At 48.8% G+C, this 27518-nt stretch overlaps 1 protein-coding gene across 9 annotated transcripts in view; it reads left to right on the forward strand.

Annotated features, from left to right (window-relative positions):
* Nucleotides 1-27518, forward strand: part of INPP4A (inositol polyphosphate-4-phosphatase type I A) — a 128971-nt gene that overhangs the window by 14514 nt on the left and 86939 nt on the right. The window lies entirely within an intron of this gene.

Raw genomic sequence — 27518 nt, forward strand, 5'->3', positions numbered from 1 at the left:
ATTGTACCCTCGCTAAGGTGTCTGCCTTATCATTCCCAGGATGGGCTAGAGGGGCATGCCCTGTGACATGATATACTGTCACCTGCTTCTGGTGTCCTGTTTCCCATAAGTCCTGCCACATGACCGGACCCCATAGTGGGTAATGCATTACCATCCACTGGTTAACGTGCCAAGTAGCAATCCAAAGGGTCAGTTCACAATAGACAGCCCAGCTATCGGTGCAAATCACCAGAGATCAAGGTTCATTATGGGCAGCTAGCCATATGGCTCTTAATTCCGCCCATTGGCTGCTTTGGCCTGTAACTTTGTCCATCCAAATAGTCTCAGTGGCCAGATGGAAGGCTATGGCCATCCACTTGGCCCCATCTAGAACCATCAGTATACCAGACTGCAGAGGATGAGGTCCCGCATCCCAGCAGTAAACACTTCCTCAGGGATGGGTGTTGGCCCTTCCTGGTAGGGACTGATTTCAGGTTCTGCCTCCTGAACCCCAGCTGCACCTGACTCTAAGGTCGTATAAGTGACGGGACCCAAGACTTCCTGCAATTTGGCTCTCAACAGGCTCGTGCTAAGGGCGCAGTGTTGTTGCAAGTATGCACCCCACTTGGCCAGGGTGGAGGTTTTGGCCGTACCACTACGAATTTTGGTTGCCCAATCCTGTAATGGGGTATGTTGTCTTGACCATAACTGGAGTTGTGATTGTAATACTCTCAGTGGCTAGGAGGGCAGCATACACAGCTGCTTTTTCTCTACTAATGAATAATGGACTTTAGCACCTTTCCAAAATTGGGACCAAAACACAATAGGGTGCCATAAGTGCTCTGTTCGTTGACATAAGCCTCATTCAAACCCCTCAGAGGTTACATGGACATCAAGCTCTTAGGGCCTGGCAGGAGCAAACACATTCAAGGCCTGTGCCACCTTGACAGCTCTCTTAGCTGCTGCAAATGCACCTTGCGCCTGCTCAGTCCAATCCCAGCAAACTCCCTTCCAAATAAGATGATATAAGGGGCGCAGTAATTGAGCCAAATGGGGTATAAATGCTCACCAATACCTCAGCAGACTTAGGAATTCCTGTAACTGCTTTACTGTGGTGGGCAAGGGGTATGCTTGAATCTTATCTATAAATGCATCAGGGTTAACCTTTGTCTTACCTGACCAGACAGCCCCCAGGAACTTAACAGATAACCCAGGTCATTGTAATTTGCCCTTGATGACCACCCAGCCACACGCTTTCATGTGGGATAACAGAGTAGGGACTGCTTGCTCCAATTCTGGAAGAAAGTCACTAGTTATAATGTCATTGATATAATAATACATACAAACTGCCTCTGGTTGTTTCCACTTAGCCAGGTCAGCAGCTACCAGTTCATGACACAGAGTAGGGCTATGATAGCGCTGCAGTATTACTGTAAAGGTCCATTGCCGCCCTTCCCAGGTGAAGAAAAATTGGTCTTGACTCTCTTGCAGCTATATCAATAGAGATAAAGGCATTAGCCAAATCTGCCACAAAGTGGGATATCTCCAACTCATGGCTTAACCAATCCATCAGGTTAGTTATTGAGGGTATAGCAGTATTTAAAAGGGCAACAACTTTATTAAGTTCCCTGTAATCTACTGTCATTTGCCAGATTCTATCTGGTTTGCATACAGGCCACACTGGGGAGTTGTAAGGGCTATGTGCTGGCCAGATGATTCCCACCTTTTTGAGATCATCCTAGTGATTTCTTAATAGCAGCTTGGCAGGCAGTACTGCTTCGTGCTAGTTACATGCTAGAGAATGGGTTATTGCAAGGAGGAATGTGCTGTGTGTCCCCACAACACTACCTTCATAGCCCGGACTTACAGGAGGAAGTCCCTGGCTGTAGTTTCCAACCACAGTCTTTGTAAGACATCTACCCCCCAAAATATATTCAGGAATAGGAGATACATATACCATATATGGTTTAGGAAGCAGTCTTCCTATCACCAATGGAATAGATATTGGCTTCACTTGAACAGTTTGGCCCCCATAACTGTCAATGGCCACTGGGGTCCCAACAAACCGTTCTGCAGCCCATAAAGAAGGGAATATTCTGTACCTGTATCCACGAAGGCCAATACTCATTATACATTAGAAGGGGACCAGTGGATAACCAGTTCCATGTGGGGCCTCTGGTTCCCGCCTGTCCCTGTTAGATGGGTCCCTCAGCCTTTCCCCTATTCAAACTGGAACGGCAGGTCTTGGGGGTCCTCCTCTCCATCAGTGGTCTCTATCATATAATCTTGTAACCGTGCTGCCCGTGCACCAACCATTTTATTGGTAGCTGCTGGGGCCATTCATCTCAGCGGCTGGAATCTCTGCCCTGGTTTAAGCTGCTGCCAAAGCTCCAAAAGAACTTTATTAGGCTTGTCATTTGATTTATCCCTATCTGCCCACATCTGTGTTTGGTTAACTTTCACAGGCCCATTTCTCTTGCTAGTCATGGGGGCAGAACAGGCAGCAGCCCTAACAGCTTTGTGATTCTGTGCTGCCTCCAGCTCCCCCAAATCTGCTACCATCTGCATAACCACCTTGATGGGCTGTCACACATAGGGCCCTAGGATAGCCACTAGTAGTGACCCAAAAAGGGCTGATGTGGCACTGCAGAGGATGAGGTCCCACATCCCGGCTGTAAACACTTTCTCATCTGGCCCATGGGACCCCAGGTTGAAAGCAGCATTCTTCATACTTAGTTCCTGAAAGACGCAAGGCAGTTCACTATAGCACTGCCACTGACTCACTGCCCCCGGCAAGTCCCCAGCATCCTGCCAGACCATACAAATGGCAGCCATTACCCATTCTAATAGGGTATGGTCTCCTGGGCTAACATGGCAGTTCTGAAGATGCTACCTTAAGGAGGAATGTGTGGTAATGGTGGCCAATTTTTTTTTATCTCTGCTCCAGAGAACATGATGCCATCCACCCCCTATGTCCCACAACTGCAGCAACAGGCTGCCACGGGCTCGGTGGGTTTCTGCCTGAATTGTACCCCCAACTCCATCAGCTCTGCCTGGATGTAGGGCTGGACCACAGAGTGCTTCACTCCCTGGGGAGGGGGTTGTGCTTGTCCCTGAGGGACTCTTGGCTGCTGGGTCTTCTTTTTTTTTTTTATAGAGACAGAGAGAGGGATAGATAGGGACAGACAGACAGGAACGGAGAGAGATGAGAAGCATCAATCATCAGTTTTTCATTGCAACACCTTAGTTGTTCATTGATTGCTTTCTCATATGTGCCTTGACCATGGGCCTTCAACAGACCGAGTAACCCCTTGCTCGAGCCAGCGACCTTGGATCCAAGCTGGTGAGCTTTACTCAAACCAGATGAGCCCTCGCTCAAGCTGGGATCTCGAACCTGGGTCCTCCTCATCCCAGTCTGATGCTTTATGCACTGCGCCACCACCTGGCGGGCTTGGCTGCTGGGTCTTTACTTTCTTGGTGACTACTAGCTGGGCTCTGAGTCTGTGGATAGCAGTTTCAGCCCGAGCCTCCCCATCAGAAGAAGAGGAGTTGGAAATGCCTGTTCCTGCCGACTCAGAGCCACTCCACTGGCAGGAATGCAGCTACGTCTTCTGCACCTGCTTTGGCTCCTGTGGCTACCGGCTCTCGGCCTGAACCCACAGTTGTTTCTCCAATAGCTGTTGCTGCCAATGTTCAGCTTCCAGGGCAAACTGCAACTTGCGAACTCACAATTCCTTCTCCAGAGACCAGGTGCCATTGGTGCTCAGCCTGCATCTCACACTGCAGCTCTTGAACCCGGTTGGCCTCCCTCTCCAGCACTTGCTCCAGTTCACACCATCATTGATTCTCAGCCTGCAGCCGACCTGCAGTTCTCAGATCTGCAGCTCTTTCTCCACTGACCATTCCAGCTCATGTCATTGTTGCCGCTCAGTCTGCAGCTCACCCTGGAACTCTCGACCTCGGGCAGCCTCTCACACAGAGCTCTCATTTTCTCCCGCAGGGCTGTAAAAATCACCCAGCCCACGGTCCCCAAAAGGACAGCCATGGGAAACCATACACTGAAGAACAATGACCATTCTTCTACCCCACCCTTCAAGGGTGTCAGGGACTTCATGCTGATTTGCTCTGAATCCTACCCACTATGCCAGATGTAATGCTGGTTGTTAAGGCCAGGCAGGTTCTCACTGAATTCGGGCAGATGGCAGAAGAACTGTGGAGCCGGAAAGCATCGGGCCATACCTATTTATTTGAGGCTTGCAAAGACAAGCTAGCGAATAAACAACAAAGGGAAAGAGCCAATAAACAAAGGAAAATCTGCTTTTTGCAGTGAAAGGCAAAGGAGCAGAGAAAACCGCACTTCACAGTAGCGATCTGGGAGAATCGCCGTCCAGGAAAAGCCCCGGCAGCCTTACATAGACCACACACACATGGTGCTGTCATGGGCCCATGTACCAACCAGGCAAAGTGTTTGCAGCTGGTAAACCCATGAGCAAGCCTAACAGCTGTTTTCCCCATGCCCACACACACCACTCACGTTTCTCATGAGCTCACCACCCATGTGCTCTCACATGCCATCTATGTGTGCACTGACAACTGCCACTTGCCTGTGTGCATGCACACACACACCCTAATAAGGCAGTGGCCCCAGGAAGCTGAGTTCCCTGAGGAGCCATTCTGTGCTTCCTGGCTGGTGGGACTTCCTGGGAGTTACAGGTGTAGATGTGCATGCACAGATCTGTACAGAGAAACATTCCCTGACTCACACTTCTGAAATAAAACTTCTGATAGTGTTTCCAAAGCTGGTCATGAACATTTGTTAATCTGCAGTAACAATTTTTTCTAGCCTTGAAACTTTTTTACTTCACATTTTAAAAGGGCAGGGATTATCAACTGGCTCTTTCTCACCTTCTCTGCCCAGGAGGGGCTACTGCAGGCCATGAGTGGGCACAGTGTCTTTCTTGTTTCTCAGTATGAATTGTTACTGCCAGAGCTGCTGATTACCTTCTAGATTGTTCTGCTCTACAGTTCTTTCTTATTAAAAACATCTTTTTTTTTTTTTTAATTTTGGTGAGATATTTTACATAAGGGAGGTGACCACTGTATTTCAGAGAACCCCTTTCCCTCCATGGACTTGCTGGTTCAGGTGTTGTTTGGGACTTGCCTTTTCATTTCCAAGGTGCCATGGCGGGTGTCTGCCCCAGTGAGTCAGATGCTACATGTGCTTCCCAGAGGAAGCAGAGACTGTTGGGACATTCTCTGTATGCATCACGAGTGCAGAAAGCAAGGTTTTGGCCAGGGCACTGTTTCCAAGTTCCACCTGTTACCTGTCACTCCTAACGGGGAGGCCTGGCCAGTGGAGCATGGCGGAGATAGAAGTGTAGAGAAAGTGAAGTCTGAAAGCATTGCTGACTAGGAGGTGGCTGTCAGCACCCTGTTTGGCTGCCGGTCTGGTAACTCTTGCCAGGACATAGTAAGTAGGCACTTGGGGAATGTCTGGGTTCCAGGAGGCACCTGAAGAGTGGCTGGAGCACCCATGGAACACAGAAGTAGGGTCCTAAGTTGGGATCGGGTAGCACACAGGCATAGAGTTCCGCCCTTAGGGAATGATGTTCACTATGAGACAAGGTGGATGGTGGAAGTCTGGACTGTCCCAGGAGAAGGAGTTCACTCACTGAGTGGACCTGGGTCAGGTGCTCGTCCTGATGCTGGGGAACTTGGAGCACTCTGCCTGCCTGAGTCTCCTGACCACTGTGCCCCTCACCCCTAAGCCTAGTGTCTTGAAGGTGGGCAGTACAGTTTCCCTGATGGAGCACAAGGCCCCATTACTGAAAGGAAGGGGGTGAGTGCTGGGCGGCATAAAGGAAACAGCCTGGAAGTAAAGTGGGCGGCCCTGGGAGTGCCTCAGGGCTGGTGTGCGGGCACTCAGTAGCTGCTGTCCTGCCCCTGTACTGCTGGCCCTTACCCTCCTTCTAGCTCCTGACAGTAACTCCTTAAGGGTCTGGAGGAATCACTCATGTTAAATTCTGCTTTACTGCATTTGATGGGGGACATTGTGTCCCACAGTGGCATTTACAAATGTTAAGATTGTTCTCTAGGGACATGCCCAGTGTACATTACAAATCTGGAGTGTCATTCATAAGTCTTAAGTGTCTTTCAGAGCAGGGACAGTAGCTCAGTTTTCTTTGTATCTTCAGAGCATCCCACAGTGCTTGGCACAAAATAGTTGTATAGTCAGTGTTTGTCAGTGTTTGAATGAATGAGGGATCAGAGCTACTGTGTCATTGTCAAAAGTACAAAAAGATAGTCCATTTCTGGAAGGTCAGATTGGGGTTCAATCTAAGGAGAGGGAGGTAATTCCAGAGCCTGTGGCACAGCTGTGAACCCAGTAAGTTCTTAGGGTGAAACCAAACCTATCAGTAGTGCCCAGCCCTTGATGTGTCCTCGTTGTGCAATGATGTTTGTGTCCTCGGCACACTAGCCCTCTCATCCATTAGACTCCGGGGACTGCTTCTGTTCACCTGGGAAGAGGGTACTACACCCTAGTGCTTGGTATTTTGGAGTTTTTCTTTCTAAATTTAGTCAACCTAAAGAATAGTTCTGTTTGCATATGCACAGGGTCCTGAGTGTGGTTTCATAGGCACTAGAGATGAGGAGAAGCTGGGAGGGTGGAGTGTCCCGGAAACGTAGGGCACCCCGGAACTTCATGCAGGGTGACTTATGTGTCAGGAGGGGGTGATGGCTCCTGCTGGGGGGGCTCATGAGAGAAGTGTGGGAGTTCTGGGGGTGGTTGGCGACCAAGGGGTTCAGGGCCTGTCAGGCTATCTTCAGGGTTTGGGACTTCTGAAGCTGCTGCAGACTTTAAGCCTTTTTATTCTGTTTTGCTTCTATGATTATTATGATTTTAAAAGACAACAGCAACTTTATAGTCTTGTTAATGGTCTGAGCATACCCTTGCTTAGAGCATTATAGTTCTTCCATGCCTGCTCGCTAACCAGGTTTGAGGGTCAAGATTGGCTTCTTCATCCCTGCTCAGGGTTGGACCAGCAGGTTCTGATGCAGGGTGGCTGAAGTGCCATCAACAATCAGAGCATCACCAGAGTCCACAGTGGTGGCAGACACCATGTCTGAAATGATAGAAATGAAACCAACCCTGTGGTCCCCAACCTTTTTTGGGCCACGGACCAGTTTAATGTCAGAAAATATTTTCACGGACTGGCCTTTAGGGTGGGATGGATAAATGTATCACGTGACTGAGACAAGCATCAAGAGTGAGTCTTAGATGGATGTAACAGAGGGAATCTGGTCATTTTTAAAAAATAAAACATCGTTCAGACTTAAATATAAATAAAATGGAAATAATGTAAGTTATTTATTCTTTCTCTGTGGACCGGTACCAAATGGCCCACGGACTGGTACCGGTCCGTAACCCGGGGGTTGGGGTCCACTGCTCTAAACCACCCATGAAAAACTGAGGTGATTGAGCAAGAGGAAGCATTGGGGTGTGAAGAGCCCCCAGAAATGTAGGTTTCTAGAAATGGATATTCATCCTTCAAGATCCTCCTTGTAGTGGAACAGCTGAGCTGACAGCTTTGCTTGGCCCCAACGTCACACAGCCATACTTTCTTGTGACCTTGTGGTGTCTGTGCCATTGGTGGGAGGAGAGCAGGGAATGAGAGATCATGGGCCAGGACTTAGCCTGTGATTCCCCTTAGGTACGCTCCATTTCGGAGATCTGGAACTTTGGGACCAGGAGCCTAAACTTTATATAGTGAAGTTGGCAGGGAGGAACACATGGCAGGAGCAGCCAGGATGGAGAAGAGGGAGGTGATTCTGTCACCTGCTGGGGTGGCTCTGCCCTGGAGACGGCCCCTTTAAAGCCCCTCCCTCTTTGTGGTGGCTACATGTCAATGTCAGTTGGTGGGACTCCTCAAACCAGCCTTATTTAGCTTTATTGGACACATTTAATAACATTTTATGTTATATTTTGCAATAGGCATATATTTTCATGGTTTAAAAATTATAAGGTACAGCAGGCTGTGTCGTAGTCTGCCTCCTATCCCACCCCTCAGCTACCCAGGTTCCCTCTCTGGAGACACCAGTGCCATGTGCTGCTTCTGTATTCTTCCCAGGATATTGAAGAGTCCATGTACATATTAAATACATTTTCATACCTATGGCATCGTGCTCTACACTTGCTGTGTCCCTTCCTGCCTCCCCTCACTGTCTCTTGGTACTTATAGCGCACAGAGATCTCTCTCTTTCTCTCTCTCTCTCTCTCTTTTTGCTCAGCTACACAGCATTCGCTTTCCAGGCTGTACTGTCAGTTGTTTAACCAGAGCTCTCTTGATACCTGGTGGGCCCTTTGCAGCCTGCGCTTGGCACTGATGTACAAAGTCTTTGGAAGAGCTGCACCCCTTTTTTGTAATGTCTGGGCTGAGTGTCCCCCCTGGCTAGAAGGGGAGAACCTGGGGTTACATGATGTCAGGAGGTTCTTCCCTATTTATTTCACTTCTCATCTGGCCTGTAACTTCTTTGGGAAGTGGAGGGCAGTTAATCTTATATTTGTAAGCTCGCTCTTTAAAATATGACCTCGTTACACACACACCTTTTCACTGAACCCTTGCCATCCCAAGTGAAGCTTTTCAAGGCTGTCTTTGACCCCCTTGAGAATAGTGGCTCCCAGGGGCTTTCTTCTGCCCATGGGGCTGAGCTGCAGGTGCTGCTAGTTCTGGAAGACGGCTGACAGCCAGGACCTGAATGCACAGTTCTTGCCCAATCAGGGAGACTGCTGGTTGTGATGGGGTCCTGCTGAGGCTGGTTCTGGTCCTGCCTTCCCAGCTGATAAGCTGCTTCCACCAGCATGCTCTGCAGCTGGGAGGGACAGGCACAGCCCAGACGGGCATTAGAAATATGTTTTGGAGCCATATTGGGTGATTATCATCAGCTTCTAAATCTGCAGGGAAGATCATCACAAGTGCTTTGGGAGTACAGTTACCTTTTGCAACCTTGTGAAGGCAGAGGGTGTCTATGGGGACCCCTCCCACTCTGGGGACCTCCCCTCGACCCCCCAGCAGGCTTGGGAGGGGGAGCAGCCTGCCTGTGTACACTTGCTCCTGGACACTGCAAGCAGGGGAAGGGACTGGTGCCGTGCTGGTCCAGAAGATGCACTGGAGAGCAGCGCTTGTTGCCCCCCTCAGGAGTAACCAGGTGTGTGTCTGGAGATTGCAGACAGGTCCTTCCGTGGGACTTAGCTGAACAGGTCTGAGCCAGGAGGCCTCTGGGGAGTGAGAGGCTGGTGGACGTTAGACGTTAGCCCCTGGGGTCTGCTGTGTGCAGTGCTGGTGGCTGAGGACCACTGAGGGGGTTCCTCTTTGGGGGCCATGGTTCACTGCATGCACACCACTGTCCCCTTCTTGTCTTGGTGGTGGCTGTCAGCTAGTTCAGAGCACACATCTCACTGAGTGAATCAGCTCTTATAGAACGTTGGAGAATAATGGGTGCCAAGAAGACAGCTCAGAGGGCCATGCAGATGGCCACTTTTAGGAAGTGAATAAATAGGCTTCTCCTTTGGTTAATCTTTTCTCTGAAATACTTGATGTTTTAAGGCCCTACCCTGGAGTGCTTTGTGCTGAAAGCTGCTTGGCTTGGTGCAAGGGATTGTACTGGTGCAGGCCAGAGTCAAGGTGGCGGGGTCCTTGGGGCAGCAGAGCCCCAGCTCTCAAACTGAGTGGGGGCAGGGGGAGGGCACAAGAGCCGCCAGGATCCCCAGCTTCATGGCGTAGAGCCCAGAGGAAGCTGAGGCTGCAGGGTCTGTACGAGAGAGGCCACCAGCAACGCAGGAAGTGGAATTACTTCACATCCTGTGTTTCGACACCAGGACTCCACCCTCAAGAAGGAAAACCAAGAACAGAGGTGCATGGAGCAGGCTAGAGGAAGGAAAAGCTGGGGCAGAGGGCCAATGTTAGGCCCCCCCCAGGTTTGGTGGGGGCCATTGTCCTGGTTGGCTCTGGTTAGAGGTCTCAGACCCCGTTTTGGAAGCCCCATGCAACCCCTCCTTTGGCAGCTGCAGGGACTGTGGCTGAGAGGGGTGTTCTCTCGCTGTCTACTCAAGGCTGGTGCCTGAGGTCAGGAGGGTACACCCCAGGGACATCAGCAGGGGCCCCTATGAAATACCTGAGTTAATTGTACTGCAGGTTTAAGACAAATGCCTGTGGCAAAATTAGATTTATATAGGGCAGGCTAAGAATCCTTGGGTACTCCCTTCTGGGAGAGACAATGTATATGAAGGAGCTTTAAAATCTAAGCAGGATAATGATCGCATGAGCTGCCATCCTTGCACAGCTGAAGACTGGCTGGTGGCCCGGGAAGGGTGGCAGGAACTGTCCTTCCCTGACAGATTTTAGGCACTGTGCTAATCACCTTGTGTGCAGTTCCCATTCGATCCCAGTGTTTGTGTCTAGGGCTGCTATAACAAGTACCTACAGATGGGGAAGTTTAAACAACACAGATTTATTCTTTTTCAGTTCTGGAGGCTGGAAGTTCAAAGTCAGTATCCCAGGGCCAAAGTCAAGGCATCAGCAGGGCTATGCTCCCTCTGGTAGCTTTAGAGGAACATCAGTCCTTGCCTGGTCCAGCTTCTGGTGGCTGCGGGCATTCCTTTGCTTTCTGGCCCCTTCCGGCATCTTCAGTGCTAGCTGGGTAGCATCTTCTGTGTGACTGCTTCCCTCTGTTTGTCACATGGCTTCCTCTTCTGTCTAAAGTCTCTCTCAGCCTCCTTCTCATAAATACTTATGATTGGTTTTAGGGCCCACTCATATGATCAGGCAAAATCTCTTTATCTCAAACCCTCAATTTCATCTTATCTGCAAAGCCTGTGCCAAAAAACGGCATCCACAGGTTCCAGGAATTAGAACATGACATATTTTGGAGCCACTGTGGGACTTCGCACATCCCACAGCAGCCTTATGAGGACATAGAGGACATAATGAGGAAGCTGAGGCTGAGCAGCTGTTGGGTGGCCATGGTTTTCTCTCCTCCAGACTGCAATGGGGGCCATTTGCGTGATGTTGCTGGACATGTACTTGGTGAACAGATACGCACCAGTCATTTTTCTTTCTTGTTATATTGGTTTGAAAACATACGAGCTTTGGGGCCAGGCAGCCAGGTTGCATCTTGCTAGGACATGTTTGTTGACTGAGTGGATGCCTTCACCGTGGCCAGATGCTTTGGACAGCTTCATTTTCCTCATCTGTACACTGATGGCAGGACTGTGATGGCAAACCTTTTCATAAAAACCGCCCACTTTTGCAGTGCTGGTCAACCTGGTCCCTCCCACCCACTAGTGGGCGTTCCAACTTTCATGGTGGGCCAATCACGGCCTCTTTGGATGCTCTACTACCACCCACCATGAAAGCTGGAACTTCCACTAGTGGGCAGGAGGGACCAGTTTGACCAGCACTGCAAAAGTGGGCGGTTTTTATAAAAAGGTTCGCCATCACGGTGGCAGGACCACCTATGGGCCCTGGTAGAAATTAGTTAGTATCACTTCAAATGGCCCAGCATTGGTGGCCTAGTAAGGGTCTGTGCAGCGTGTGAGTTCCAGGTCCCAGCCAAGGAGAAGGCACATGAGCAAGGCCAGGATGGACTGTGTACATACCTGGAACAGGTAGTGCATTGGGAGATGTGTACATAGTTAACCCATTGACCTGACAGACATTCATCGAATGCCAGTTCACACTGAGCAGTCTAGTGGACAAAGCAAATGACCAACCCTTCTTGCCATGGGTGAGGAAGTGAGAGGACAAACAGTGCAAGAATCCTTCTACAAGTGCAGACTCAAAGATGTAGTCTTAAAATTTGAATATGTATGCGTATGCATATATTATATGTTTACATACTAGAAATAACCTGATGAAAATTCATTAGTAGTCCATGTTCCTGAACCTGTTTGATATCTTCAGCTCATCCTTTGTCTCTCACCCACCTCAATGGCTGGTTGTAGGTCCCTGAGATCCCAGTGGCTGGCTTTTAGGCCACTGGAGTAGCTGGATGGGCTCAGTTATCTCCTTCCCATTGAGCAGAGCCCGCTTCCTACCTCTTGTCAGTGAGTCTGTGCTGCCGTCAGGGCCTGTGGATTCTCTGCCCGGTGCAGCCCTTTAGGTGGACAGCAGCATGCCTAGAAGGCACTGCCAGCACTCGGATGGCCTCTCTGAGAGCTGTTCCTGGCCCTGCCTAGGCGCACATTGCTTCCCTTAATCCTCTGAACACCTGAGTGGTACGTGGTCATCCTCCAGTTCACAGAACGGGGGTGCAGAGAAGTTAAGTCACCTGGCTGGTCAGTGGCAGAAGTATTTCTGTCTGCAAAGCTTCTCACGGTTAGACAAGCTACACATTCACAGGAGTGACAGGGTTGCCCACAGGTGAGGATGCCTGCCTGTATTTTTTTGATGAGGACCCACAGTTTTTTCTCTCTCTCTCTGTAACACTTGTCTCACACTTGTGGATGCGCTGGCCATCCCTGAGTGGCTATCCCAGGCTTCTGGCCTCAGAGTGTCTGGAGGGGTGTGGGGGAGGGGTACTTGCCTCTTTCCCCTTGGATGCCTTGTGCCTGGCTGCTTCCCCGGTCGGTTTGCTGGCCACCACTCTGGTAACGTGGTCTCCGTCTGTTTACCTCTTTTCTTCTTTTTTACGCTGTTAGTAGACTGAGAACCTGTCAGCAATAGCAGTGACACCCGCATGTGGGGGCAGCAGGTCTGGTGAAGACCCAGCAGCATCAGTGTCCTCCGCACTTGGAAGTACGCAGAATGTCCCTCCAGGCCTCCGTGGACCGACTTCACATGCGTGCTGTTAAGCATCTTTAAGTAACAATTCTTTCATTCCCCCCCACAACGCACTACACAGGCAAACACACACTTAATTTTCTTGAATTATAATAACATTTTCTTATTTTAAATCAATAAAAGAACAAATGAGTTAAATTGTCATTTGCCTCTTAACTTGGAAAATTAAGTAGCATTTAATGATAATTTTTTTTAATTTTTTTTTTTTTTAGTGAGAGGTGGGAAGGCAGAGAGACAGACTTCCGCATGCACCCCACCAGGATCCACTCAGTAAGCCCATTAGGGGGCGATGCTCTGCCCATCTAGGCTGTTGCTCTGTTGCAACTGGGGCCATTCTAGTGCCTGAGATGGAGGCCATGGAGCTGTCCTCAGTGCCTGGACCAACTCGCTCTAATCAAGCCCTGGCAGGAGGAGAGGGGAGGGGGAGAGAGAGAGAGAAAGGGGAAGGGTGGAGGAGTAGTTGAGTGCTTCTCCTGTGTGCCCTGACCAGGAATTGAACCCAGGACATCCACATGCTGGGTCGACACTACCACTGAGCCAAACGACCAAGGCCCTTAATGGTAATTTTACATGAAAAGTATTCTCTAGGTTCCAAATAACTTATAAATGGGATTTGGCAGGTGATTGCCCATAAGCTCAACCTCACCTTTGTGAAATTCCAGAACTGAGATTTAAAATTCTCTGTCAATGATGGTGTTTTGTTCACTTTCCAACACAGTGAGATCATGGACTGATCTACCATGTGACGACTCTAAGTAGAATAGTAGGAAAACTTGGAGGTCTTACAGTAAAGGAGTGAGAGCTGGAGACACACCAGCTTTGAGGTCTCAGTAAGGAAAACAGAACATTTCAGAGTGCCATCAGGGAGAGGTAATAAATGAAAGAAGGGGAATAAAACCCAAACCACAGTTAGCACAGTGTTGTATGAGGCTGCCTCTGAGACCTGTAGCCCCTCTCTCTTTATGGCCTTGATCCTGAACCCAGTGAGAGGTTGGCTTGTAAAGGAGAAACAATACATCCTTTGGACAGTGAAGAATCAAAGTGTATATTCCCTGATAGGTTTGCAAGGGACCATCAGTTTCATTTGAAACCAGCACAGAGCTCATGACTGGATGGAGGGGGTGCTGGGGAGACCTCACGGTGCCAAGCCACCCTTGGGAACTCCCAGCCTAGGATGCTTGGTGGAGACCTTACTGAGATGGCAGGAGGACAGATGTGGACAGCCTTGGAGAAGGACTTGCTGGGGATTGGGGTTACAGAGGGAAGCAGAGTGGTGCAGCTTCTTCATCCTGCTGCACATGGGAGTCACCTGGTGACTTTAAAAAACCCCATCCCCAAGACTAATAAAATAATGTGGGGGTGGGGTCAGCAATAGCATTTGTCACCTTTCCCAGGAGGTAACTCTAAGGTGCAGCTGGGGTGGGGAGTGCTGGGCCCTGGAGGTTTAGAACTTGGACTTCTGAACTGGACCATCCTGTTTTGAATCCCCACAGAGCTGAGGTGAGCCAGGCTAGTAAGTGCTGAGCCTCACTCAGTGCTGCCATGTCTGAGCTTGCAGAGATGGACTGAGGGCTCTTGGACTCTGCTGGGCCGAGGAAGCTCTGTGAGAGTGGCTGGCTTGTCACTAGTATGAGGGGGCTGGTGGCAAATGGCCCACCTGGCCCCTCTCTCTTCACGGTTTTACTTTGTGACATATGGCTGTAGAAGAACATACAACTACTCTAAATGCGTGACCACGAGAGTAGGTGAGACTAGAGGCCCTCAGAGTCTTTCCCTACTATCCTAGACAAGGGGCTAACCAGCCTTCTCTGTCAGGTCGGATAGTTCGTATTTTAGGCTTTGTGGCCACACCGGCTTTGTCAGAGTACTCCCGAGCCCTGCTGCTGGAGCACACAGATGGACATGCTGAGTTCCAGTGACACTTTGTTTTAAAAAACCAAATGGTGGGTACAGTTGACCCTTGGGCTGGAGTTTGGCAATCCCTGTCCTAGACTATTGTTTCATACTTTGTCCTCACGCCTCTAAAACCTCTGAGTGCACTCCCTGCATCCCCTCACTGCCACTGTCCTTGCTTCCTATTTACTGAGAAAACTGTTAACCTGGAGAGCACGTCTTAGACCCACTGACCAGCATCTGCACTGTTGCTCGACCTCTGAGGCCAGCCTCCTGTGCCCTGGACCTGTCCCTCACAGTGCTCAGTCCCCAGGCTGTGACAGAGGTGGTCTGGTGACCTCATTTCATCACCCCTTTGTTGTTCTACTCTCTCCTCTCAGCTCCCAGGACCTCGGACTTAAGAGCCTTCCTGTCTCAGTCAGCCTCCTTGGCTGGTTTCTCTTCCACTCCCCAGTGTTGCCAGGGCCTGTCCTAGGACCTCTTCACTTCTCTGCTCACTTCTTTGGTGGTGGTGTCCACTCTGGTGCTTCATTTCCCACTGATTGGCTGATGGTCCCTAATAATACTTCTCCCCGGCCTCAGGCTCTGATACCCACCACCTTCTTGGCAGCCAGCATATCAGACTTCCCAATTCCCCTCACCCATACCTCCTTCCTCTCAGCAGATGACCATGCGTCTCCCTGGTACTAGGTGCTCAGTGAAACCTGGGGGTCATCCTGACTGCTCTTCACTTCCTGTGCTGCCTCTGTCCGGAAATGCTGCTGGCTCCATCTTCAGAGTGCACACGCTTCTCCTTTCTTTTTGCTCCACCTTTGCCTCCATCACTGCAGTGTCTGCAGGGAACCCACCTCCCTGTGGTTGCCCTCACCCCGTCCATCAGTCTGTTTCTAGCAACATCAGCTCAGAGCCCTCCCCTGCTCAGAGCCCTCTCCCAGGGTTTCATCTGTGTAAAGCAGTGTCATGAGGCCCCCTGCCCCCCATCTCCTGCTCTCCCCACTGCAGCCTTGGTGGGCTGTCTGGCTTGCCTTTCTTTCTGGCATCTCTTACCTCAGACATGCACATGACTTACTCATTTTCACAGATTCTTTGGGTCTTTTCTCAAATGTCACTTTCTTAATAAGGCCTGTTCTGGCAACTGTATTTAAAATGTAAGCCTGCCACCTCTTCCTGGGTTGGCCCACAGTCTCTGCTGTTGTGGCTTGGGAGCTTTTCCGGGTCTTGAGAGCCCACGATGTTGGCACAGCATAGGACCCACATGAGGCCCGACACCCAGGCAACTGTTTCCAGCTCCTCTGCAACGAGGTATGGCTGTCCTGTCAGTGGCTTTGATGGGTGTATCCCACAGCCAAGTGTTCGGCATGGAGATGATGGAGAAGTGAGGGGACAGCCGTGGGGAAGCGCTGCTTTCTTCTTGATAACAAATGTGACTTATTTTTCATTAAGAGCTTAGGATTTATAACCACAAAGCCTTCGTAATGACACATTTATTAATTTATTACATTATGTTCCTCTTAGACATATTAAAGGGTAATGTGCAGGCTGAGCTGAGGTGCTAACCCACTGGCTCCACAAAGACTTTCCCTGATTTTGCCTTTTCCTTTCCTTTTCACTTCTTGAGATTTCAGAGTCCCACTGTTTGCCTTGTCTTGTCCCTGGATTTTAAGAAGCCTATCTGGGGTGTGGGTGGGAAAAGCTGGCCTGTGGGGGCTAACCAAGTTCAGATGTACCCACTTTGGGTGCCTCCTGACCTCCTGACCCTGGATCCAAGTTGCCTCTGGACTTCATGACCCCCACCCCCTGGGTGCCTACAGACTGGAGCCCTGCCTGGCTCCCAGCTTTCACTGCACAGAGCAGGGGCGAGGTCCACCTGCTGTTGCTGGTTCTGACCTCTGCAGGAGCTCAGAGCTTGCCTGTGACCCCAAATGGGTGGTCCTTCCCTCCTCCTGCATCGGAAGGCAGATCTGGAGCCCAGAGTGCAGCCTACTGCTCTTGGCCCTGTGCAGGGAGGGCCGTGGGGTGATTCTTCCTTCATGGCCAGCCACTAAGGAGCAGGAAGGGGAAGAAATGGTGTGCGTGAGTGGTTCTTTCCTGGTTGTCCTCTGGTCAGGCGTGGTTCAGGGCCATGCTGCAGGAGGATCTGGAGGACTTTTCCTGAGAAACCTTCACTGCCATCTTCAAATGAGTTTCAATATGTGCTTCATTTTTGCCACACTTGATCCGTAGTCTCAGAAACCAGAATGATTTGGGCAAACTTTTTATTTGAGGTCACATTAAAACAGTTTTAGCCATGAGCGTTGTGTGTGTATGTGTGAGTTCACATGTATGTATGTGTCTGTGGCTCTGCTCTGGGCAGCCAGCATGAACAGTGTCCTAACTTTCATCTTGCTGAAAATACCATTTTATTCTTTGTATTAATTACACATAGGAGAGAAGGATGGATGACTCTGTAAGGTTAAAAATGAGTTTTAGAAAGTTTTTCCTTCTAAGTTTGGCAATCTTGCTAAGCTGTGGAGAAATAAAATATGCAACATGTAGGAGTATGTGTATTTTTAACTTACATTTAAGACTTACATTGTCTGACCAGGCGGTGGCGCAGTGGATAGAGCATCGGACGGGGATGTGGAGGACCCAGGTTTGAGACCCTGAGGTCGCCAGCTTGAGCGCGGGCTCATCTGGTTTGAGCAAAGCTCACCAGCTTGGACCCAAGGTCGCTGGTTTGAGCAAGGGGTTACTCGGTCTGCTGAAGGCCCACGGTCAAGGCACATATGAGAAAGCAATCAATGAACAACTAAGGTGTCGCAACGAAAAATTGATGATTGATACTTCTCATCTCTCTCCGTTCCTGTCTGTCTGTCCCTATCTATCCCTCTCTCTGACTCACTCTCTGTCTCTGAAAAAAATAAAAAAAGACATTATTAGGCTGTCTGAGATGTTAAATTCTTGTGAATGAAGGCAAAGTACTTTTGAACATCAGGTCTGTAATACTGCTTCTTCTCAGAGGCTAAAAGCCTCAGTTTGAGCTTTTGGGAACCAAGGGTTGAGCTCAGTGTGTGTAGCTGAGTGGACTGTGTAGATTTGGAATGCTTAGCTCAGTGATCTGCAAGCTTTTTTTTTTTTTTTTTTTTAACATCCCGTTAATATTGAAGCTCTCCAAGATGTTGTGGACCCTGTCAATGCCCCCTCCAACCTGCAGAAGTGTTCAAGATCCCCCAGTGTGTCTAAACCCAAAGCAGTAGAAGATCAAGTTATAGGTGTGGGATTCGCCCCATACCACGAGACTAAAGGGACAGGTCCCTGTGGGCTTATCTAAGCAGGAGCTGTTATGATTGGCTTTGAAAGCACTTGAGGTCCCACTGACTGTAGTGTTGGTGCTGAGCTTATTATACCTAAGGACCATCTGTGCTTGTCCCTCTCTCTGTGCCCTGCCGGGAGTGTATGGGGGCCAAGGTATCAACTGGGATGTGGTCTGCTTCAACAAGGCCCCTTTTTTGATCTTCTCGGTGATTTTTAATTTTCCTTCCTTTAGCCAGACCTATTTCTGCCCCTCATGGGCCAGCATCACCGTTCACACTCTCAGAGAGCTGAGGCCTTGTAGGTGATGAGCATGAGCCATGGGTAGGGTCCTTGGTGAGTGGAAGACAGTACAAGGTACATGGCGGGGCAAGAACCTAACACCACATGGTAGTTCCTCGCATCCAGAGTATGAGGGTCAGATGGCAAGCCCCGGGCCTGGACTCCTCCGGCAGGTGTTCACTGCTGTCCTGTGTGCCAGGCTCTACCCCCAACACCTCTGGGGACTGTGGGGAGGATGAGAGTGGAGCAAACTGCTCTCTCTGGAAGCCCACAGCCCAGTGGAGGAGACAAGTACTGTGACAAGTGTCCAAGGAACCAGGCCATTCTTCCAAAGAGGCCTGATGCAGCTGTCTGTCCCCCTTCACCAGCTGCTTCTGCTGAGGTCCCCTCTCCCTGTGTATCCTTTTCTCGTGTGTCACCCTGTCCTGGGGATGGAGACAGACGTCTTGGCTTTACCACCAGCCCCGACCCAACCTCCTCAATGGTCTGTGGTGGTCCTTGGAATGTGTGAGTCCTCGCAGAAGGCTTCTGATTGGGCGTCTGAGGTTCCCCTTTTACAGAAGAGGGAACCAGGGGCCAGAAAGGGCGAGTGACCTGGCAGCTGAGCCCAGGCCAGAGCTGGTTCTGGAGCCCTGGTTCCTAGCCTCCCTCTCCCCTCGGAATGCTCTTTCCACTGCACGGAGCTGCTCTTCTGAACCACATAGCGGAGGAGGGGAAGGCATTGTAGGTGCTGTTGGGGAGGGTGACAGCCAGCTGTCTGCTTCTGCCTCCCCATACACTCTGGACATGGTCATGACAGCTGCAGTAGGCATTGTGCACCGTGGGTGGTGGTCTTACCTGGGATGGGCAGTGCTGTGTTGGTGCCTAGGTGGGTACTTGGAGACACCTTGCACCTACAGGCTGGCCCACCCTTACTCCTGGCCTGCTGACCATCCCGGCTGCCTCAATTCATCCCCTTCTTCATTCTCCATCTTTCATCTGTCCATCCCAGATCGTGCACCACTTCCCATGAACCCAATGGGCCGTTTCTACCTGCCTCTGTCCATCCCAACCGCCTTGGGGGGACAGTGGGGCATGGCGTTTGTGTTTCTTAGAAGCTGGAAGTGATTGTTTTGTTAAATGCTGCCCAAGGTTACACAGAATTAAAAAGCTGATCTGAACTTTAAGTTATCTTGACTTTCTGCTCATTAGGGAGTTGAATGAAAACATGTTTGAGGGTTACTACATATGACTGGTAAAAATAAAATTTGTTCACTGTGGAACATTTTCAGAACTTGTCTTGAGGCTAATATATACCTTATGTCAGTAATTTTCAACCTTTTTCATCTCATAGCACACAAAAACTAATTACTAAAATTCTGTGGCACACCAAAAAATACATTTTTTATGGATCTGACAAAAAAAAAGGTACAATTTTGATTCATTCACACCAGATAGTCATTGTTGGGTTAACTGTTGTCAGTTTTTTATTGTTGTTAACTATTTTTAATCAATTAAATCCCTTAGATTTTTTACAGTCTAAGAGAAAAGAGGTCAGTGCCCCTGACTAAATATGTATTACATGTTTTAAAAATTCTTGCAGCACACCGGTTGGAAATGGCTATGAGGTGTGTAGCTTACCTGTGGTACCCAAGATTATAGAAATAAGAAAAACCAGTCTCCTGGCCTGTCCTCCAGGCCCCTCTCTGGTGTGGCTTCCTGGAGGCTGTCTGTCAGGTACAGATGTGTGTTCTGTACCATCTTCCATCTGAAGTAGGCAGGAATTATCCAGGCTTATTTGGAAAGCCATGTACATGGGGTTACAAAGTCATGTGTGGTTTTTGGGTTTTTTTTTTATCTTATTTTTATTAATTTTAATGCAGTGACATTGATAAATCAGGGTACATATGTTCCGAGAAAACATCTCCAGATTATTTTGACTTTTGATTATGCTGCATACCCCTCACCCAAAGTCAAATTGTCTTCTGTCACCTTCTATCTGGTTTTCTTTGTGCCCCTACCCTCCCCCTACCCCCTCCCTCTCCTTCCTCGCCCCCTCCCCACCCCTACACCCCACCCCTTGTTACTATCACACTCTTGTCCATATCTCTGAGTCTCATTTTTATGTCCCATCTATGCATGGGTTCATATAGTTCTTAGTTTTTTCTGATTTACTTATTTCACTCCGTATAATGTTATCAAGGTCCATCCATGTTATTGTAAATGATCTGATGTCATCATTACTTATGGCTGAGTAGTATTCCATAGTATAGTATATATGTACCAAAGCTTTTTAATCCACTCGTCCTCTGACAGACACTTGGGCTGTTTCCAGATCTTCGCTATTGTGAACAATGCTGCTGTAAACATGGGGATGCATTTCTCCTTCTGGAACCATTCTATGGTGTTCTTGGGGTATATTCCTAAAAGTGAGATGGCTGGGTCAAAAGGCAGGAGGTAAGGGCATACAATGGAGTAAAGACAGCCTCTTCAACAAATGGTGTTGGGAAAATTGGACAGCAACCTGCAAAAAAATGAAACTAGACCACCAACTTACACCATTCACAAAAATAAACTCAAAATGGATAAAAGACTTAAATGTAAGGCATGGTATCATAAGCATCTTAGAAGAAAACATAGGCAGTAAGCTCTCCGACATCTCTTGCAGAGATATATTTGCTGATTTATCTCCATGGGCAAGGGATAAATCAAATGGGACTATATCAAACTAAAAAGCTTTTGCACAGCCAAAGAAAAGAACAGCATAAAAAGACAAACTACACAATGGGAGAACATATTTGACAGTACATTTGATAAGGGGTTAATAACCAAAATTTATAAAGAACTTGTAAATCTCAACACCAGGAAGACAAACAGTCCAATCCAAAAATGGGCAAAAGAAATGAATACACACTTCTCCAAAGAGGACATACAGATGGCCAATAGGCATATGAAAAAATGCTCAACATCACTAATCATTAGAGAAATGCAAATTAGAGAAATGAGATATCATCTCACACCGGTCAGAATGGCACTCATCAACAAAACAACACAGAATAAGTGCTGGCGAGGATGTGGAGAAAAGGGAACCCTCCTACACTGCTGGTGGGAATGCAGACTGGTACAGCCTCTGTGGAAAACAGTATGGAGATTCCTCAAAAAATTGAAAATCATGTGTGGTTTTTATTTCAGACTCCCAGTAAAGTGGTATCTTGAGATATGAATTTAATTCATTCTGTAACCGAGCTTGTAAGTCAATCAACTCGTATATCAAACTGCCGATACTGGACTCGTGCGCCAATGCGCCAACTAGCAGCAGCTTCCTGAATCACGACTCGTATCTTGGAATTTCACTCGGATCTCGAACAAAATACAGACCGAGTCGTAGCTCGTATCTTAAAAAAAATTCGTATGTTGGTCTGTTCTTATCTCAAGATACCACTGTATTTTTCTTTTTCTGTTATTAATATCTAATGTTACCCTTTTAGCCTCAGGATCAGCCTGCTGCTCGGGAGATATTGGTGAACACGATGCAGTGGTGACAGCTGCCTCCTAGTCTCCCGGGCACTTGGTGACATCTGTAGCAGGTCGTGTGTTTTAAGCAGGACTCCTACATGAAAGGATGTCCACCAGAGTAGTTGCAGTTGGAGGCTTGTTTTGTTGCATTGTATGGTTTGTAACATGGAAGTAAATGCCCTAGGTACTCTGTGCTTGGAAGAGCTTGGGGTGAGATGAGTTCTGACTGATACCTTCTAACCCATTACTCCACAGAAGTCTTTTTTTTAAAATTGATTTTGAGAGAGGAAAGGGGAGAGAGAGAGAGAGAGAGAGAGCGAGAAAGAAACATCAACTTATAGCTGCTTCAGTTTAGTTGCTCATTGATTACTTCTCATATGTACCTTGATTGGGAGGCTTAAGCCGAACCAGTGACCCCTTGCTCAAGCCAGCGACCTTGGGCCCCACGCCAGTGACCATGGGGTCATGTCTATGATCCCACGCTCAAGCCAGTAACTGTGCTCAAGCCAGCAACTGTGGGGTTTCAGACCTAGGGCCTTCAGCTTTCCAGATCAACACTCTGTCCACTGTGCCACCATGATCAGCCATGAAAGTCATGTTAAGGGGCAAGTGAAGGAGGGGTCTGCTGGTAAGCAATGGACAAGACAAACGCAGGCTTCTGATTCAGGCCTTGCCCTTGTATACCATGAGGCTCCAGGAATCTGTAGACCCCTCTCAGCCAGTTGTCACCTCCGTCAGCCTGCCGTCACCCTAACAGTTTGCTGCCTTTCTTTGCACAGTGCCACCAGTAATTTATTGTCATAATTTTAAACATTTCATTGATAAAAAGCACTTCCAAATAATTTTTGTTATGTTCCATACCCATCTGGGGCACTGATGATACTTTTTCTGTCATTTACTCATTTCATAAGAGCTTGCTTGAGTTCCTTCAGTAGTTCTGCCCCATGGTCAGCACTGAAGGGTGCAGATGATGATGACTCAGTCCCTTAAGGAGCTCAGGAGAGACAAGGATTTACATTGTGTTATGTCTTCATGGCTGTAGAAAGGGCTGCCATAAAGAGCAAGGGGATGTGCGCTGCCTGGTAGAAGCTTCACAGAGGAGTTGGTGGTGAAGCATGGTAGGACTAGTCAAGCCCAAGGCCAGGGAGGGCCCTCCAGGCAGAGGGGACAGCCTGAGCAAGGGCATGGTGAGAAACAGCCTGGAGTGTGGTACCGAGTAATCATGGGAAAGGTGGCAGGCCAGATGTCCATGCTGGTGAAGGACTTGACACTACATCCTGCCTGTGCTGAGAAAGCTGTGGAGGAATGGAAGCCTAGAAATAAGCCTGTCAGTTCCAGGTTCCAGAGAACCTTCTGTGACCCCACAGGCTATGATTCAAGTTGGGAAGACTTCTCTCCCCAGCTATTTAAACTCTGTGCCTTATCATTGGGTATGAGAAGCAAGGGTAGGAAAGGGAGGCCAGGCTTTGGATGAAGCAGACCATGGGCAACACAAAAGAGTTCAAATGTCATACAAAATGAGTTTAATCTGGCTAAAATTACATGTAAAATTTAGCAGCACCTCGAACTTTTATATTTTAAGTGTTAGTATTACATTGCATGACCAGAAATCATAATGACCTGTCCTTGGCTGTCTCAGAGGCTGTGTGGGCAGGGGTGGAGCTCCAAGTCCTCCCCTCCTTCCTGGTTTCCTTACCTGGGCAGGGGCTGAGGAAGAGGGCACTCTCAACAGTGGCTGGCGAGAGACAAGCCTCAGTGGGGCCCTGTGTGTCCCCCTCGGTTGCTGTTGTTTCCGTTAACAGTATGGAGTGCAGTTAGAGTGGCTTTTGTTTCTGCAAATGTCTTATTTTTTCTCGTTTACCAAGGCTGACCCACAGTTGCTTAATCTGCTCACAGGTAGTCAAAATTTGAGGGCAGAACATTACTAAAATGAACTCCAAATAGCTTTGTGGCAATCAGCCTTTTTTGCAGTGAGATTTTGCCCATGTTTCTCTTCTCTTCTTTTTTTTTCTTTTTCTTTTTTTTCTTTTTGTATTTTTCTGAAGCTGGAAACAGGGAGAGACAGTCAGACAGACTCCCGCATGCGCCCGACCGGGATCCACCCGGCACGCCCACTAGGGGGCGACGCTCTGCCCACCAGGGGGCAATGCTCTGCCCCTCTGGGGCGTCGCTCTGTCGTGACCAGAGCCACTCTAGCGCCTGGGGCAGAGGCCACAGAGCCATCCCCAGCGCCCGGGCCATCTTTGCTCCAGTGGAGCCTTGCTGCAGGAGGGGAAGAGAGAGACAGAGAGGAAGGAGAGGGGGAGGGGTGGAGAAGCAAATGGGCACCTCTCCTGTGTGCACTGGCCGGGAATCGAACCTGGGACTCCTGCACGCCGGGCCGACGCTCTACCGCTGAGCCAACCGGCCAGGGCTGGTAAACCAGTTCTTAAAATGGCACTTGTGATCAGGGTTCTCTCTAAGGTAGGTGCCTGGACAGCCGCCCCATGTGGAAATCACAAATTTACATTCCTTACTCTTTTTTAACATTCATCTGCGCAACAGCGTATTCTAAGTACCTGTAGTAATGTTTATTTTGTCCATAGGTAAAAAAAAATTGCAAGTGAGGATGCCAATCAAGGAGCAATATGAAAATATCTTAAATAACAGTGGTACCTTGACACACAAGTTTCATTCGTTTCATGGCCGAGCTTGTGACTCAATTTGCTCATGTGTCAAATCGAATTTCCCCATTTAAATTAATAGGAATGCAGTTAATCCGTTCTGGTCCCCAAAAACCACACGAATGTTTTGTTTTATATGCTTTTAAATAAGAAAATGTACTTTATGAATAACAAATACACACACACACACACACACATATATATATACACATAAGAAGAGAGAATGTAAAGAAATAAACTGGTTTATGAAGTGTAATTTACCTTCAAGGTCAGGCAAAGATGCTGGCAGAGGAGGTTTTCATTTTGTGTGCTATCGCTTAATTTACTCTCTACACATTAATGCTACATTTAATTGCAAAATTTAACTAACATATTACATGTGGTATGTAACTGTCACTAAACTTAATTGCTATGTTTTTACTTTGCTTAATTATTGTCATTTTCTTCATTGACTTTTGGCTTTTTCTCCACACTTTCCTCACTTTCACTTAGAGGCTGTTTTAACAAAAACCTTTCCATGGAAGTTTGTTTCTTCCTCTCTTTCAGAACGTTCGGCAGGCCACCTAGTAGAGGGTGGTGGAAGCTTGTGATTCAAATAATCACTAATATCTGCTAGTGACTTAAAGCAAAAAATCCTGCGAGTGACTGCTCGTCTCTCAAATTGCTTGTGATTTAAAATGCTCGTGTGTCAAGGTACCTCTGTAATAGTTTTATTGTTTTTTGTCAGATATTATTTAATATTTTTTCATTAACATTTTTAAACTCTTCTAACATAATCTAGTTTTGTGTATCTCTTTTATTTTTATTTAAGTATTAAATGCGTGAAATAATAAACTACCTTTCAATATATCATTTTTTATACTTAAAATGGTTATTAGGGCAGAGACCTGGTTGTTAAATTATTTGAATCCCACTACTGGGTGAGCACCCCCCACACACACCAGTTTCCAGCCCTCGAGTCAAGGGACTCTCTCCTGGGAGTTAGGTCACCAAAAGAAGGACCCACAGGCTTGATGACTTTTATAAGAAATTTATGCATCTGTAAACAGACAGGCTAAGTCCAAAATGGCATCAACCCTGAGGGTCTGGGAGTTTAAGCTTTTATAGGATTAGTGAGCAAGGCTTAGTTAGTAGGTTAGTTTTGGCAGGAAATTTTGGGATAGGGTGAGGGGATCGCTTACTGAGGAGATTGTCCCAGTGGGGGGTTGGGTGAGGGGGTCCCTTCCTGAGGAGATGAGGGTATCCCTTCCTGAGGAGGTTGTCCCAGTGGGGGTTGAGTGAGAGGATCCCTTCCTGAGGAGGTTGTCCCAGTGGGGGGTTGAGTGAGAGGATCCCTTCCTGAGGAGTTGTCCCAGTGGGGGGTGGGGTGAGGGGATCCCTTCCTGAGGAGGTTGTCCCAGTGGGGGTTGAGTGAGAGGATCCCTTCCTGAGGAGGTGTCCCAGTGGGGGGTGGGGTGAGGGGATCCCTTCCTGAGGAGGTTGTCCCAGTGGGGGTTGAGTGAGAGGATCCCTTCCTGAGGAGGTGTCCCAGTGGGGGGTTGGGTGAGGGGATCCCTTCCTGAGGAGATGAGGGGATCCCTTCCTGAGGAGGTTGTCCCAGTGGGGGTTGAGTGAGAGGATCCCTTCCTGAGGAGGTTGTCCTAGTGAGGGGTTGAGTGAGAGGATCCCTTCCTGAGGAGGTGTCCCAGTGGGGGGTGGGGTGAGGGGATCCCTTCCTGAGGAGGTTGTCTCAGTGGGGGTTTGGGTGAGGGGATCCCTTCCTGAGGAGGTTGTCCCAGTGGGGGTTGAGTGAGAGGATCCCTTCCTGAGGAGGTTGTCCCAGTGGGGGTTTGGGTGAGGGGATCCCTTCCTGAGGAGGTTGTCCCAGTGGGGGTTGAGTGAGAGGATCCCTTCCTGAGGAGGTGTCCCAGTGGGGGGTGGGATGAGGGGATCCCTTCCTGAGGAGGTATCCCAGTGGGGGGTGGGGTGAGGGGATCCCTTCCTGAGGAGATGAGGGGATCTCTTCCTGAGGAGGTGTCCCAGTGGGGGGTGGGGTGAGGGGATCCCTTCCTGAGGAGGTTGTCCCAGTAGGGGGTGGGGTGAAGGGATCCCTTCCTGAGGAGGTTGTCCCAGTAGGGGGTTGGGTGAGGAGATGTGGGATATCAGTCAGGTTTGCTCAGATAGGAAGTTACAGGAACTGCTTTGGTGCCAGATTACTTAAAGTTTAACCTTGCTTATTAGAGGTTTTTGGTCAGAGGCCCTGGACCTGCACCTAACACCGGGCACCGTGCCGCTCCAGGTATGTGTGTGTGAGGAGGAAACCACTGCAGGGGATGGGGGGGTCTGGGTTGGCGTCTTGGAAATCTCTCCCTGCTCCAGAGGGGAGTGGGTCCACACCCATCAGAGGTTCTGGCCACCAAGGTGATTTCCCTCATGTGCCATTACATGGAAGTGCCTCCTTCTGTCTTCCAGAAATTCTAATAGGCCCTCTGGCCTATTCTTTTCCTAGCCAGATTTTTAATTGGGTACTTTTAGTAGTTTTATTGACCTTCTTCACAGCCTTATTTCTTGTGGTAAGCCTTCCGTGTTCTCTAGGCACTTAGAGCCCTCCTGCTGTCCTTGATCTAGGGGACAAGGGTCCTAGACCCTTTGCTGACCTGGATCCTTATAGGACCCATGTTTCTGATTGGGTAGGAAGGAGTCCAGGGCCTAGGGAGTGTCAGGTGGCTTCGGTCACAGAGCAGCAAACCCTTAGATAGCATTTCTGTGTGCCAGGTACAGTCTGTAGGGATAGGATCTTCCTAGTTCTGGAAACAACCTGATGACTTGGATGACTGTTCTGCCCATTTTAGAGTGCAGACAGAAAAGCAAAGGGTTAAGCAGTTCCCCCCGTTAATAGGTGAACAGGTGTGTGGCAGAGCCGAGGAGGAACAGATGGTCTGGCTCCAGCCTGTACACCTCACTGTGAAGCTTCACCTCTTTTCAGGGACACGAGACATGCTGCCCTGACCCCCTGCCATCCTGACTCCCTGCCATCTTGACTCCCTGAACTGCCCACCGCAGTGCCCCCAGGTCTTTGTTCTGAGCTGTGTGGTGG

The sequence above is a fragment of the Saccopteryx bilineata genome, chromosome 3 (genome assembly GCF_036850765.1).
Source record: "Saccopteryx bilineata isolate mSacBil1 chromosome 3, mSacBil1_pri_phased_curated, whole genome shotgun sequence".
Classification (NCBI taxonomy): domain Eukaryota; kingdom Metazoa; phylum Chordata; class Mammalia; order Chiroptera; family Emballonuridae; genus Saccopteryx; species Saccopteryx bilineata.